Raw genomic sequence first — 15,934 nt, forward strand, 5'->3', positions numbered from 1 at the left:
ATGGCTACAAACTAAGAGGGGCAGGGTGCTGTTCCAAATTCTGCCACTGATTTGCTGTGTGAACTTGGGCAAGTTATTTAATCTCCTTCACCCTCAATTTTTTAATCCGTAAATTGCAGACATTATTTGCCTATGTCACAGGAGGGTTTCTGAAACCTAATTCAGTAGTATGCTGACATTTACAGAACCAGGGCACTATAGAAATGCTGATGACTAGGGTTTGAGTGCATCCAATTTCACACATGCATCCAAACCACACATCCAGAACGAGCCAAATAAAACAGTGAAACAAATGAAAATGGGAATGAGTAGTGTACAGAATTTTTGGTGCAAGCAAAATAAAGATGTACAAGTAACCAGTATATGTCACCGCAGCTCTCTAACTCAGAGGGAAGCCCTCAGTGCAAATCCACCTCACAGCCCAGGTCCAGTCCCTTGTTTTCAGTGTTAACTCTTTCTTCACGTTCACTGCAGACATTTGTACCCAAGAAGAGTATATTTTCTGGAAGCAGGTCACTCTTGTTTTTTCTTAAATGAAGAAAGGGAGACATGATTCAAATGTGCACATGATTTTAAAATATGCACTAAATAATAAAGCACTGATTCTAAAGCTACTTTAAAATGGAAGTGGGTTTTTTTACCTCTCTCTGTCATGCTTTAGGATGCACCTTACAACAATTTATAAAGTCATTTCTATTTATCTTTTCTAATAAAATGTTACTGAGAAGACATAAGAAACTGTACTTAGCCTTACCAGGAAGAACTAAATCCATTGGTTATAGAGAGTACCAAATTTACCAAACTTTTCTCTCAAACTTCTAATAGTTTTCAGTTGAAACAATAGGAGGCGGGAGCAGAACCCTAAGCTGAGCTGCATACTCACCTCACCTGATATATTTTTAATGAAGCAAACCAAACATATATTCCTGGTGACTAAGGCAAAAGACATTATCGAGGTCTAAATACTGCTAAGTTAGAGAGATAAGCAACTGTGTTTAACTGGAAACACCCACCTTCAGACTTCTATATTAATCAGATTCTTTTTTAATCTTAAAAGTAGCAAGATCATCTCAGCACTTCTTGCAGCTGAATCTTAAAAAAGTTTTTAGAAAAGGACTTTTGCCATTATAAAATTCAGGAGCGATTTGAGCTCTTGTCTGCTGTCTCACTAGCTGCTTGATAGAAATACAGTAGCAGCAGTACTTTGCCCTTGTACAGCATCTTTCATATGCCAAAATGCTTTGCATCCATTCTTGAATTAAGCCTTGCAAGTCTTGTAAAGCCGGTCACTGTTGCTCACCCCATTTTTATAGATGTGGAAACTGAGGCTCAGAGGTTAAATGACTTAGCCAAGAAAACAGTGCATCAGTGGCCAAGTTGGGAATGGAACCTATCACTTCTCGCTTCCACTCCGTAGGAGAAATTCCTTTTTTTTAAGCTGGTTGGATGTTGGGCAGCCACTCAGAAATGATCCAAGTATTTGGGAGACGCTGTCAAGATTAGTAACAGTCCCACACTGAACTTACTTTTAAATTGAGATTTCTTTAATGTATTTTTAGCTGATGACAATCAGCACGTCCAAAATGTTTCCCTCCGTCTGCTGATAAAAGCCCCGTCCTGCAAAGTGCTGAATGCAGAATGATGAGTGGTACTGAAGAAACAGAGTCAGGTTTCAGGATGGACCTTTTTCGGTGTGATACCAGCAGATGGGGCTCAGCCATGCAAGCAGAATCCCAACTCTTAGATATTGCTCTGAGCTGTCAAACTGTAAAGGCTCAGTATGTAAGATAGGCCACACAGCATACATAAGAAGACCTCATTCTCACTGTCTCCTTTGTTAGTCATTGCTAATGAAATCTTGGACGTGGAGGCCAAGGGAGAGTGCAGGGTTACCAACTCTCGCAATTTGATACTGAGTCTCACAATATTTGATGCTTTTCTGAAAGCCGCAGCTGATGGAAGTATGAGATTGCTTGAGAATCGCAGCTTTCATTTAAAATGAAAAGTACATTTTTAGCCGTCATAGTTGCAGAGAAAAAGCTTGAAAACATGACCTGAGGAGACTCTAAAGACCCATAATCCAGAAGGTGCATAAAAAGAATGTATGATTTGTAGCCAGTCTTGTGATGATTTGGGGCCTGACTCATCACTTTTGAATGCTTGGGAGTTACAATTCTGGGAGTGCTCAGGTCCCTCTAAATCTTGATGAGTTTTTCTAATCCTTTAAGATTTTATACAGAATCCATTGTTTGCAGCATTTCTTCCAAAAGAGAAAGGGAGAGATTTTCAAAGGCTCACTTGGGAGTCAGGCACCTGATTTCATTGACTTTCAATGGGCATTAGGTGCCTAATTGCCATTTTTGCCTTTGAAAATATCCCCATTATGCACTGGGGTGCAAGTCAGATGAGTGAAAGCTTGTGTCACTGCTTGCTGTGATGGGTGTACCAACCCCACACTTGTCAGGCAGGGGTTAACCAACTACTTTGGGCCCAAGAGGCCATGCCCTCACTGGGCATGCTCCCAGTGGAGGGAGCATATACAAAGCAGCTCAGTCTGGGCTGGCTGAGGAGGAGAGTGGATGTGTGTTGCAGGCTTCTGCAGAAGACCTGCCAAGATTCCTGAGGCTGAGGACCCTGACTATGCTGTGGAAAACCAGTTGTCCCTGGGGACTGAAGGGGATGCCAAGCTGCTGCCAGCAGAGGAGATGCCTGAGGCAGGCCTAAGGGTAGGAAGTGACCTAGGGGATGCATTGGGAGACATGGAAACCAGAATCTTCCTTTGAGGGTGACTGGTTTCATAGGGCCCAGGATCAGAACCTGGTGGAGTAGAGTGGTCCCAGGTTCCCCTAGTCTCTCTGCATTTGCCATTGGGTGCTGCTGCTGCCAGGGATAGGGTGACAGCTGGGACTGTTGATATTTGGTGTTACTGCTCTGGACACTGTCCACTAGGCATTGCTGCCCAGAGAGAAAGGGTGGCCCTGTGAATACTAGTCACTAGGCATTGCTTTCCTGAGAGAAAGGGTGGCCCTGTGGACCCCTGCTGCCCCTTGACACTGCCCTGTAAACCTGGGTGTCTTAAATGCTCTGCTGCTGTGGCTCACAGCCCAGATACTAGCAGCTAGCAGATAAGCATGTAGCTTCCTGAGTGTCTGTGTGCTGTGCAGCCCTCGTTTAGCATAGCCTGACTACTACACAACAGCCCCACCCTGGTCTCCACCAGCATTGGTTATTACTTGCTGGGTGACTCCAACACAGCCCCAGTCCTGAATTTTCCCAAGACTATCTGCCCTGAAGTGTCCAGTCCTCTCCTGGAATGCTCAGAGAATTAATAAAGTTCATTGCTCCTTTGAAGAGACAAAAGCACATCTTATTAGAGTTAACAATCACATCAATTCAAGCACAGCACTGGGTCGGTTTAGATTAAAAGTAAAACAAGTTTATGAACAAAAAGAGGGCTTTAAGTGAGTTTTCATACAAGGGCTAAAGACAAAATGGTTACAAGGAAATAAAAGTAAAATACACTTGCTAGTGGCTAAGAGTTAACTCAGCAATCGACAGCCTTGAGTCAAGGGTACATTTCTTCCCAGTCTTCTTCCCAGCCATGGCTGATTTTCCCTCACTCAGGACCTTACACAGAATTACAAGGTGCTGGTTTCCCTTGTTTTCCTGGGTGAAATGTCTTTGCCTAGCTGTATTTTCACTTATATTCAGATCTCAGAGACTTCAACCACCTTGGCTGAAGAACCTATCTTTCTCAGCTTGGTAGAATTCTGGCCCCTTGTGTCTATCCACTGATGGATCCCAAGATGGCTTCTTCTCTCTCCTCTCATCTTCCTAAACACACTGTTTTGTCCCAGGATTCAGGATGACCTCTTGGTGTTCTTCCCTTCCTGTAGACTTCCCATCCCCTTGCTGATTCATATGTAAATAGGGCTTCCACTGTTTAGTCACACCTTGCTTAATTTTATTGGAGTCAGGTGGATAGCTCCCTTCCCTCCCCTCTGGGACAGAACCTGTTTCTTTCTGTCTTTGGTCACAGACTTTAAAACATAATAACATTATGCATCTGTAATTCCTCATATAGTATTAATACACACATTTCATGATGATATTAATCACCAGTGTGTCATTAACTTTCATAAAAGACCTCACTGGATACATTTTTATAATACAGTAATATTTGTATACAATCAGTTGATTCAACTGTTTAGCCTCCTGTGGGGCTCTGAATCTCATATCTTCTCACTCACTAGGCCGATGACTTTGTTCACTTTTTAGAACATGCGAATACAAGAATGGCCAGACTGGGTCAGACCAAAGGTCCATCTAGCCCAGTATCCTTTCTTCCGACAGTGGCCAATGCCAGGTGCTTCAGAGGAAATGAACAGAACAGGTAATCATCAAGTGATCCATTCCCTGTCACCCATTCCCAGCTTCTGGCAAACAGAGGCTAGGGGCACCAACCCTGCCAATCCTGGCTAATAGCCATTGATGACCTAATCGCCATGAATTTATGTAGTTTATTATTTGAACCTTGTTATAGTCTTGGCCTTCACAACATCCTCTGGCAAGGAGTCCCACAGATTGACTGTGCACTCTATGAAGAAATACTTCTTTTTGTTTGTTTTAAACCTTCTGCCTATTAATTCTAGTTCTTGTGTTATGAGAGTAGTAAATAACACTTCCTTATTTACTTTCTCCACACCAGTCATGATTCTATAGACCTCTATAATGTCCACTGTTAGTTGTCTCTTTTCCAAGCTGAAAAATCTCAGTCATATAAATCTCTCCTCATATAGAAGTTGTTCCATACCCCTAATAATTTTTGTTGCCCTTTTCTGAACCTTTTCTAATTTCAATATATCTTTTTTGAGATGAGGCAACCAGATCTGCACACAGTATTCAAGATGTGGGTGCACTATGGACTTCTGTAGAGGCAATATGATATTTTCTGTCTTATTATCTATCCCTTTCTTAATGATTCCCAACATTCTGTTCACTTTTTTGACTGCCACTGTATATTGAGTGAATGTTTTTTCAGAGAACTATCCACAATGACTCCAAGATCTTTCTTGAGTGGCAACAGCTAATTTGTAATTATGTAAATGTATCTTTGTTGTCTCTGCATGAGGACCAGGAATTCACATTCCTTTGTCTAAGGTAGCCTGTGCTTGTGTTTGACAAGCAATGCATATGTTAAGAACACAATTCTAGCACACATTCATAGTTCTTTGTACATATCCCATATATACATCACCGAAGAATATTAATGATCAGTGAGTTATTAGTTTTCCAATGATCTCTTACATGACACCTTTTAGATACAGATTTTGTTGACCGTGTTAAGTGTAGTGAGCATGTCAGGCCCAACAAGAGCTGCTGACACAGAGTCGTGAACCACCAATGTATCTCCCACAGAGCTCCTATGACCTTTCAACCCTAGTTAGTGTGAGGATCCACAGGAAAATCCGGTCCCATTTCCTCAGCTCAAGAGTAGGCAGGTCTTTGCTTCACACTGCTCCTCAGATAACCCATACCACCAATAGCTCAACCTCTTTTCTGGAGGGCCAGATTTCAAAAGGGGCTCAGTACCCAGCAGCCATCCACTGAGAACAATGAGAGCAGCTGGTGCTTAAACACTGTCGAAAACTGGTTGATCTACCTTGAAAATCTGTCCCCAGCTGTGGATCCAGAGCTCCTCTGAAAATGTTGGCTCTATTGTCCTAGAAGGGAGCCCTGTGGGGAGATACAGTGTAGAATTAATATTCCAAAGTGCCTGAGGGACTAGAAGGACCTAGAAGTAAGAAATCTAGTACCAAGGATGTAAGAGATTGTGGTCTCCGTAATCAAGATCACTGTAGATGTCTATCCCCATTATACAAAGGCTGGAGGCAGTGCAAGAGAGCCAACCAAATGACTAAAGAACTGAACTGGAGTTCAGTCCAATGTTCGATCATATTGCAAAGCACTTGCAGGCTAAGAAAATAGAAATAGCTCTGATGCCTTTTAAGTGTGTCATACTTGTTCCTGATTTATGTGACAATAAAATGACATGAGGTCAACTGAAAATGAATAGCATTTATATGTCGTTCCACCAGACACCGAATCCAATACACTCTAGGGTCTTACTAGCAAAGTGCTTCAGGAAGCCTAAAGTGAAAGAACCAAATCCATGAGAGGATCTTGTGGAAATGTGGTGTTGCAGCATATATGTCATCTCAGAATTATAAAAGTAATACTCTGCATTTATATACTACCTTCCACATACATACCATACACGGTATACATACCATTCACATGCATAATTGTAACAGTGGATACATATTACAGAGACACATACATTGTAATCGTGCATGCATATTATAGATCTACACTTGCACATGAGTAATTATTACAAAGTACTTTGAGATTTCCTGAGTATGAAAGTGGACCTAGTCAGGGATTTTTTTAAAGATTTTTTTTATTTTCTTTTATCAGAAAATACCAATTTAATCAAAAACAAAACTTTTTGTGGGAAGGGGTTGGGATGGTTTCCCAGGTCCATGGCAGAATTTCTGATCAGCTCTAGAGAGCTGGAATAGCCATGTGGTTAGCACACTGTAGCTGAGGTGTCAGAGGCCTGAGTTCAAATCCCTACTCTTAACTGCTTCAGAGCAGGAACTTGAGCCTGTGTCCTTCACCCCAGCTCGGTGCTCTAACCACCTTGCTCTTCTGGTGTGAGGCAAAAGGTCTTGGATTTATCTAGAGACAGATCAGAAAATTTTTCCAAAGCTCAGTACTTGGTGCAGAAAACTGTTTCCCTCACAGCTCTGTATGAGAAGCATGTTCTAAAACCGACTTCTAGGTTATTGCATCACAGCAATGCCCTCTACCTAATGCCTGAAATGCAGCTGTCTTTACTTTCAATTTTTGCCTGCATCACATTTGTTTTTTGTAATCACTTTTTTGCTTACTAAACCAAGTTACTGAGTCTATTTTGCAGTTCCTCAGGGAACTTCTCAATGGTACTACAATCATTGTGAAGTGTTTTTGGACTGCAATATAAAATGTGCCAACAAGGCCTCAAAGGAAAGTGTCACCTTCAGAGAGCTGTTTCTCTCAGTGGCAGCTAAGGTATTCACACAAATTCTTTAACTGAACCTAGGCAAGAAGCATTTATTCTAAATAAGCTGATTTTTCCTTCCGTGCTTTCCATTCCTAAGGAATGTGAGAAAATTCTGCCAAAATACATTGTCAACCAGATCCCTTCACATGAGTCACACAAAGCAATAAGAGCAGCAGAATCCCAATACAGACTATAAAATGCATGATGCTGGAGCAGGAGCCATTATTTTTATGTCAACATCATATTCACAGGAAACCTGAAATTTGCCAAGTGGTGGCCACAGTGGCAAGATGCCACAAGACTGTGGGTCATGCCTAATTTGCATATAATGAAGCAGTCTACAGCTTCCATCATGTTTAAGATGGAGATGCAGTCCATATGTCCCAGCAGGCAATGCTTCATTCCGATCCAAAAGTGTGATCGGACCCATGGAGACAACAGGTCTCAGGAACAGTTCCCCTTCTTATCAAGGTTTTCTCCAGCTGGGCTGGGGGAGTCCATGATGGAATTCACATTAGCCCCTTCTGTCTCAAGGTGCCTGGGTGTTAGCAGAGATGGTGCTACTATAAAATGCTCTATTTTTATCCTTGTGGTCTAGTATGGCCCAGGGAAGCTCCAAGTTGGAGGCTAGTTTTAACACTTCCTGGATTGGAAAATATAATTTATAAAAATCAGAGTTTTCGCTAACACACGAGTGGGTCCTTAGACAGGAAGAGAGGAGACAGTCTCTGAAGGCAAAGCAGGATTTCCAACAGGAAGGAACGCCTGTCCTGAGATAAGACACTTACTGGTAGAGGACAGATGGGAAATGTTGATTCACCAAAACTTATGAAAGAAATATTTAAAAAAACACTTTTGCGTTATTTATAAATTTTATTTTTATTTTTTCATGTCAACAGTAACCACATTAGAAACCATGTAGTCCTGGACAGTCTGGCAACTCTGTCTCCAAACCAGGTCCTTCTTCTGTTCTCTCAGTAATAAAAAAGGGTGTGGAAATTCCTGGAGCCCAACTGACCTACTTTTACAAGGACCTTTTGGCACATTGTGTATAGAAAAGATACTATGAACATTGGAAAGTATTGTTACTCCCAGCCAATTAAAATTATTTTCTCATACACCTGAAAGGTGGCAGGAGCTAAACAAAACCTGAAGGAACAATTTGCATAGCCGTAAATGGAACTAAGCAAGATTAATACATTCTGAGGCCAGAAGGGACCATTGTAATAATCTAGTCCAGAGGTCGGCAACCTTTCAGAAGTGCTGTGCCGTCTTCATTTATTCACTCTAATTTAAGGTTTCGCATGTCAGTAATACATTTTAATGTTTTTAGAAGGTCTTTTTATATAAGTCTATAATATATAACTAAACTATTGTTGTATGTAACGTTAAATAAGGTTTTAAAAATGTTTAAGAAGCTTCAATTAAAATTAAATTAAAATGCAGTGCCCCCTGGACTGGTGGCCAGGACCCAGGCAATGTGAGTGCCACTGAAAATCAGCTCGCGTGCCTCCTGCAGCACATGTGCCATAGGTTGCCTACTCCTGAACTAGTCTGACCTCCTGTAGAGCACAGACCATGCAACTTTCCCAAAATAATTCCTAGAGCAGATCTTTTAGAAAAAACATTCAATGTTGATTGAAAAATTGTCAGTGATGGACAATCTACCATGACCCCAGGTAAATTTTTTCAATGATTAATTACCACTAATTAAGCACTGAACATTAACTAATTAAGCTCACCGGCACAATATAATGGAATGGGTACAGCAGAAGCAAAGTCAAATGGTATGTTTGCCTCTGCAAATATACAAAATGATCTTGGATCTGTTGAGGAATAAGTTTTCTAGGCTTGGTGATTCTTCTGAAGGCTGAGTGACCTGAAAGTTCTCTACCCCCTTGACCTGTGAACATAGGTCTTACCAACTAAAGAGAGTTGGGCTGGGTCAATAGTTAAGTGATGGACTCACTGTCTGATAGAAGGGAAGAGGACTGTTCTTTCTTCTTAGCCTGTATGGAACCAATACATGCCCCAACATGATAGCAGAGGGCACTCTGGTGCCTTATTGTGAGATATCAAGCACTATTGGTTAGCTTTTCGTGGCATGTTTTTTACAAAATTAGATGCTAGCCCCAGTGCCCTGGCCAAATTCCAATCTGGGCAATCATTTCATTATTCCTACCTGCCCTGCCCCAAGCTGTTTCAGCTGGATACAGACAGGTCAGATTTTCCACCAGTTTGCCTCTTGTCAAATCAAAATGGTAGCTCTTTATGCCCACTTTGCACTGGGGCAGGGCAGAGGAGAATTCTCTTTTGCTCCCTGCACTAAAATAGCATTGATGTGCTTTAAATGGCTGCCAACTTTCACATCAAAGGTGGTTGTATGTCAGGAGGTGGGTGGGACTTGTCAAATGATTTTGTGATCCTTTCTGATGGAAGACCAAATGCAAAATAATCCTCCTCCAGTGTGGAGATGAAACACTAGAGAATTATGGAATAGCCACAAGTGATATTGGGAATGGGCAACGGAATGGATCACTTGATGATTACCTGTTCTGTTAATTCCCTCTGGAGTACCTGGTCACTGTTGGAAGACAGGATACTGGGCTCGATGGACCATTGGTCTGACTCAGTACGGCCGTTCTTATGTTCTTATATATTTCCCTGTTGGCATGCTTGTCCAGAAGATCCTTCAGTTGGTCAATATTAAAAGACCAAGGAAAGATATGCTAAGGTGATGGAATGACAGACAGAGACTCGTTCCCTGTGTAAGGCCATGTCTACTGGCACTGCAGTGGCACAGCTATGGCATTACAGCTGGGCTGCTGCCTGTAGCATCCTAGTATAGATGGTTCCTACAGGGATGGAAGGGTTTTTTTTGTTGCTCTCTGAGCTGCGGCAGCTAGGTCAACAGACAAACTCCTCCATTGCCTGGCTGTGTCTTCACCGGGAGTCAGGCCAAATTAGCTCCTGAGCTCAGGAGCATGATTTTTTTTGTAACCCCTCTGAGTGACACAGCTAATTCAATTTAAATATTAAGTGACTAGATCTAAGTCCTTTCTCCTCAACAGGAGTAATGTTGTTGACATTTGTGCTATGTCCATGTTCTGTGCCAGCTGGGCTCTCAGCCTGTGCGTCTTTTAGGCATTGCCCTTTTTTCTTGGCCAACCTGTGAGTCTGGTGCCTTTCCCACGAGGTAGGAGGCATGGATGATAAAGTAATTACTTCAGCCTTCTAACAGACATTGTGGGTTCCAGCCTTGAGCTAGCATTTTGGGAAGAGATGCTACTGACAACGGTTGGAGAGCTGGTGTACTGTGACTGCTGTTTACTGTAGTATTCATGGTGACTGTTTAGCACCACTGTGCAGGTGGCATAATAAGGAGGTGAACATCTGGGTAAACAGGAAATAATGACAATCTTGCATTCACCCCAGCCATGGTGTCCTGAGTTTCTGTAATTTCTACACTTTCCAAACCAATCAAAGCAATCTCACCTTTACCGTGTGCTCCCTCCATCCTCTTTTGTTGATATTCTTGTTGCCTCTTGTCTTCTACTTGGACTGCAAGTTCTTTTTATTACCTATGGGCACAGTGCCTTGCAAAAAGAGGCTCTGATCCTTGACTGGGACACCCAGGCTGTGCTTCAATACAAATTAGTATTGTTTGTATTAGTCATAAATAATGTAACTAAGCTAGTGGTGAAAATTCATAATTTCTAGGCAGATAAAAGGTAGGCAAGAATCCTGATCTTTTATTTTGTGCTGGTCAGAAAAAGCAAATAAAAATCACACCTTAAAAAAAATCTGCATTACTAAGTGTATCTTAGGGCTCAGACTACCGAGCCTTTGCTGGTATAGCTATACTGGCAAAGCACCCTAGTGGAGATGCAGCACATGCCAATAAACTAGTTCTGCCAGCATAACTACACCATTTCCCAGAATGATATTAAATATGTCAACAAGAGCATTCTTATCTCAGCATAGTTGTGACTGCACCTGGGGATTTGCCAGCATACCTATGTTGGCCAGGGTATGTGATTTTTTTTTTCATGCTCCTGTCTGACATCTATGCCAGAAAAAACTTTGTAGTATAGACCAAGCCTTAGAATATTAAAATAATGGTAATACTTCCCACTTGTCTGGCACGTTTCATGTTCAAAGCACTTTGCAAACATTAACAAACTAATCTGCACCACATGCTCGTGAAGGAACATCTGAGTAGTACAGTGATGAGCATGGCATTAATGCCTAGGTGGAAAGAATAAGGTAAGGTCGAAAGCTACATAGTATGATCCCTATTTCACAGTAGGAGAAACGAAGGCAGCAGCAGTGACTGGGTAATTTGCTCATAGACACAGAAGCTGTCACCAGCAGAGCTGAGATTAAAATGGGAATTGCTGAGTTCCAGACCTATGCTCAGACCCATTGTATTGAGGATACCTAAACTCTAATGTGGACAGTGAACCTAAACTGATCTCTTCCACTCTGTTTGTTTGCTATCAGTTTCACTTCTCATTTCTCATGCACCAACAGAGTGGTCCTGCCTTTGGGTTCTCAGGGCTGCAGTGGGATGTTTAAATCTGAACGATATCTGCCCTGACTGCTTAAAAAAAAAAAAAACAACCAAAAAGGTGAATGAAAATATTTCTGTTCAGATTAAACTTCCTTTTTAAAAATACAAAAGCTCAAAGCTGGGACTAAACCACTGTCCCATTTAATGGCTGGAAGCTCACAGTATCCCCTCTCAGCACAGCTCTGTCTGCAGACTTAGTGATTTACTGCAACAGTCATGACTGCTCATTTACTTGTTTCATCTACCCCTACCATGCAAAGCACTTTTCTAGCACTGTTCACAAAGGTGCCCTGTAGTAGGGGATCCCAAACTGTGTCCACCTTCCATGCTATAAACAGAATTTATGAAGCATACAGTCAGAGGGGAAGTTGAGGGTAGGTTCAGCTTATCTAGATCACCACAGTCTGCTCAAAGCTGTTCAACAGCTATCAGATGCCATTGGTTTTGTTTCAGTGGCAGTTGTTTGAAAACCTCCCACAGAGCTGACTTGAACATGAGGTGTGGCACAATGTAGTCTCAGGTCACACCACATTGTTTGGAAACTGGCTAACTTGTTCTTAAGAAGTCATTTGCATACACAGGCTGATAAGTATTTCCTTTTCAGAGCCAAGAGAAAGACTGGCTGAACTGAAGGGAACACGAGGGAGAGGGGACGGTATCCGTGACTCTACAGATGGAGTCACATGAAATATTTTACAGATTATTCACACTTGGTGAAAGCTGTTTTTATCCACTGTAGACAGTGGGCCAGATCTTTAGCTAAAGATGATGTGCCGCCCTTGGCACAGCTGAAGAGGGGGGTAAGCGACAGCGTAAAGATGACCCAGGGCAGGGACTATCATTTATTGTAGGTGTGTACAGCACAATGGGTGCCAACCTGTGTGTGATCTTTAGGTGCTACTGCAGTATAAAGGTTAAGTAATAATATTTATAATTCACAATAAAGACATCTTTGTATTTCTCCAGTCCTGGGGCCATCCTCTGCTGCTCTGGTTCCCCACCAGGTGTGTTGCTCTAACTTTCTTGCATTGCCTGCAGCCCCCCAAAAAACATTTCTACACCCAAGGATCACTAGGGTACACCCTCTTCCCTTGTCTATGCCTCCTACCCTGGCTGCAGGAGGTGGAAGTGGGATAGGAGCTGCTCTATGGCACCTAGGGATTTCTTAGGTCCCTGGAGATCCTGCAGGAGCTGTGTCAACTCGGTGGAGTGGCATGCAGAGGAGACTCTGGCACACTGGGTTTCATGCAGTTTAAAACTATTGTATCTTTTGACTAAAACACACAAGGCAAATTTTCAGTAAGATAATTAATAAACTAGAGCGAGATAATCACACTGGGAAATTTATATATAGTCCCTTTCATTCCAAATGACTGGAAAGCACTTTGCATACTGTGGCTGAAATTCACCCTATTAATTCATTGCAATGCAGAACTGGGATGTTAGCATTGCCAGCTGTTATCGGAATTGATTGCATTACTGTACTCACATATTGGCATTGCACAGACTTTCCATGCCACAGAGGGTGCAAATCTTTCTGATTGCTTGTGGCTGGTCCTTCACTGCCCAGCATCTGTGCTTCTGTATCCTACTGATGATGTCATTTTAATAAATGAATTGATGTAATAGTGCCTGGCATAGTGTCAAAGTCTTCAAGAGAGAGGCAGTTTGAGCCAGTGCGTAGAACACTGGGTTTGATAATCAAAAGAACTGAATTTTGTTCCTGGCTCTGCCACTGATTTGCTGTGAGACCTTAGACAAGTCTTTTAAGCCATCTGTGCCTCAGTTTCCTCCTCGGTATAAATAATACTCCACCTCCATGAAGCACTTTAAGATCTAACGATGAAAAATGCTCTGTGAGAGCGAAGTAGTGCTGAATTACCAAATATATACCCAGCTGTCACTCCACTTCATCCACTACTGAGATGCAACAACATCTGGGGTGGAGCACAGCAGCTGTTTAATAATCCACAACAGCACTACACAACAATTTAGGGACAGGAAGTGAAGGCAATACACGAAATACAGCATCCACCTGAAAAGAGAGGGGAATTTACCTAATTTCCCAAACTGAAATTTGGCCAGAACATTAGGGGCCAGAATCTGTTCCCTAGCTCTTTCCTCTTTTTGCTTCTCTAACAGCACAATAGCCAATGGAAAGCTGCCCTAACAGAGCAGCTGTCAAGTCTCCTGGTTTAGGGGGTGTTCATGGTATATGGAACAGCCACTACCCATAAAGCCTATGCAGCCATGGTGTATGGAATAGATGATGTCCATGCAGCCATGACGCATATACAGTTGACATCCAGGAAGTCCACGAGTCCAATGTTTCATTGTATCATGCAGAAAAGATCAAATACTTTTTCTCTACCAAACTGTGGCTGTTTTGTAACCTACTGAGAAGCCCTAAGCACCTTCTCCTATCCAGTAGTTCTGTGAACTGTCTGGCTCTTAATATAAACCAAGGCACAATTTGATTATGAGTAGGAATAGGGGCTCTTCAGATGCAAATTGAGCTGGAAATAGTTGCTCACTTGGAGTGGCTGGAGTGGGAGTGCTGGCCTGTTCCCTGACACTTATCACCAACAGATTTATCTTGAGGAGTGGAGAGGGAGAAGAGATATTGTAGTGGGAGGCTGTGTCTTTGGAGATTGGTTGCTAAGCATCTCTTCTCTGGTAAATTTTCAAATTGAAATAAACAGATTAAATTCTGTAAGACAAAACCTCAAGTGATTTTTATTTTGTATTTTAAAAACCTTCTAAATTCATAATGTCAAGTTTGCTTAATGGACCTGGGTTATTTTAGGCATTGCCCAGGAGCAAATGTTCCCAGATATGTTGGATAGGTATTTTATGAAGGGATTTTACTTGAAAATGTGCATATATAAAGTCAACCAAGTTTAGAATAAGAAAAGCTTAGCATCCTGAGCAGAAAGCATGGCCAATACCACAAAGGGCTTAAGCAATAGGTTGCTGAAGTACTTTATTAGCATCACGTTAAACAGTGAGGATGCTGAGCACCTGCAAATTCCACTGAAGTCAGGGATTTACTCATGCTATGCAAAGAGAAAACAAAAAGTGCAGCAGCAATCCGATCTATATAAAGGCAGAAAGACGTCACAGACTACAAAGCATTGTTATGAGATCACAAACCAAAGCAACATCCTTTTTTGTCAAGTGGTGTTGGTGTTTCCCAGTGTATTTTTTCCCAATGCAATTTTCCAATTAGGAATTGGCAAGAATGCCATGGGTAGCACCCTCTCTCTTGCAAAAAATGCTCTGGGTTCAATTAAACACATGTGGTCATGACCTCGGGTTTTATGCCACATCTAAATGAAGCATCAACAGTATCACAGCACTGGATTGAGGGAGTTGAATACTGACTAACCAGAGAGAAGAGTGTCATCTAGCCTTGTTAAAAAGTACTGCAGTATTTGACAATGACCCTGAAGTATTGTGATTGACTAAGTATCAGAAGGGTAGCCGTGTTAATCTGGATCTGTAAAAGCAGCAGAGTCCTGTGGCACCTTATAGACTAACAGACATATTGGAGCATGAGCTTTCATGGTTGAATACCCACTTATTTGGATGCAAAGCTCATTCTCCAATATGTCTGTTAGTCTATAAGGTGCCACAGGACTCCTAACTGCTTTTACATGATTGTACTACACATACTTTATGGGACGGCATTACTGCAGAACTTTTTTTTTAATAGAGGTACTGAAATATCAGCACATTATGGGATTTAATTGGAGTCTACCATCCAAGTAATAAGCAGATGGATGCTGCTTAGTTTTTGAGAGCCAGCAAGATCACATCCCTGGATTACCTTGAAGTAATTAAGCACTCCCTGGTGTTACTGCATTATCATTCTTTATCATTCTTTGATAATATGGGGAGTGGATGTAATAACATGAACATCATGGCATGGGATACTTGTTTACTAAGCAGATACTATCTCCCTACAGAAATGTTACACTGCTTATGTGATGGTGTGCCTGGAAAACTGAGTCACTTTCCCAGCTGGGATGACACATGGTTGACTGGAGAAGTAGCTTAATGAAGAAATTCATAAAGCCCATTTGTCTTTTCTGTCCTAATTAGCAGTGAAATACATGTCCCATTGCTTTATTTCTTACAGTACTCCCTGGTTAACTTGCCAAAAAGGCATATTAGAGTGTGCATGATATCCCATGGAGTTCTCACAGCTTTAAGCCCTTAATGAATACCATTTATCTGCACACACCCAATTTCAA

This window comes from Gopherus flavomarginatus, chromosome 8 (assembly GCF_025201925.1).
Source record: "Gopherus flavomarginatus isolate rGopFla2 chromosome 8, rGopFla2.mat.asm, whole genome shotgun sequence".
Lineage (NCBI taxonomy): Eukaryota > Metazoa > Chordata > Testudines > Testudinidae > Gopherus > Gopherus flavomarginatus.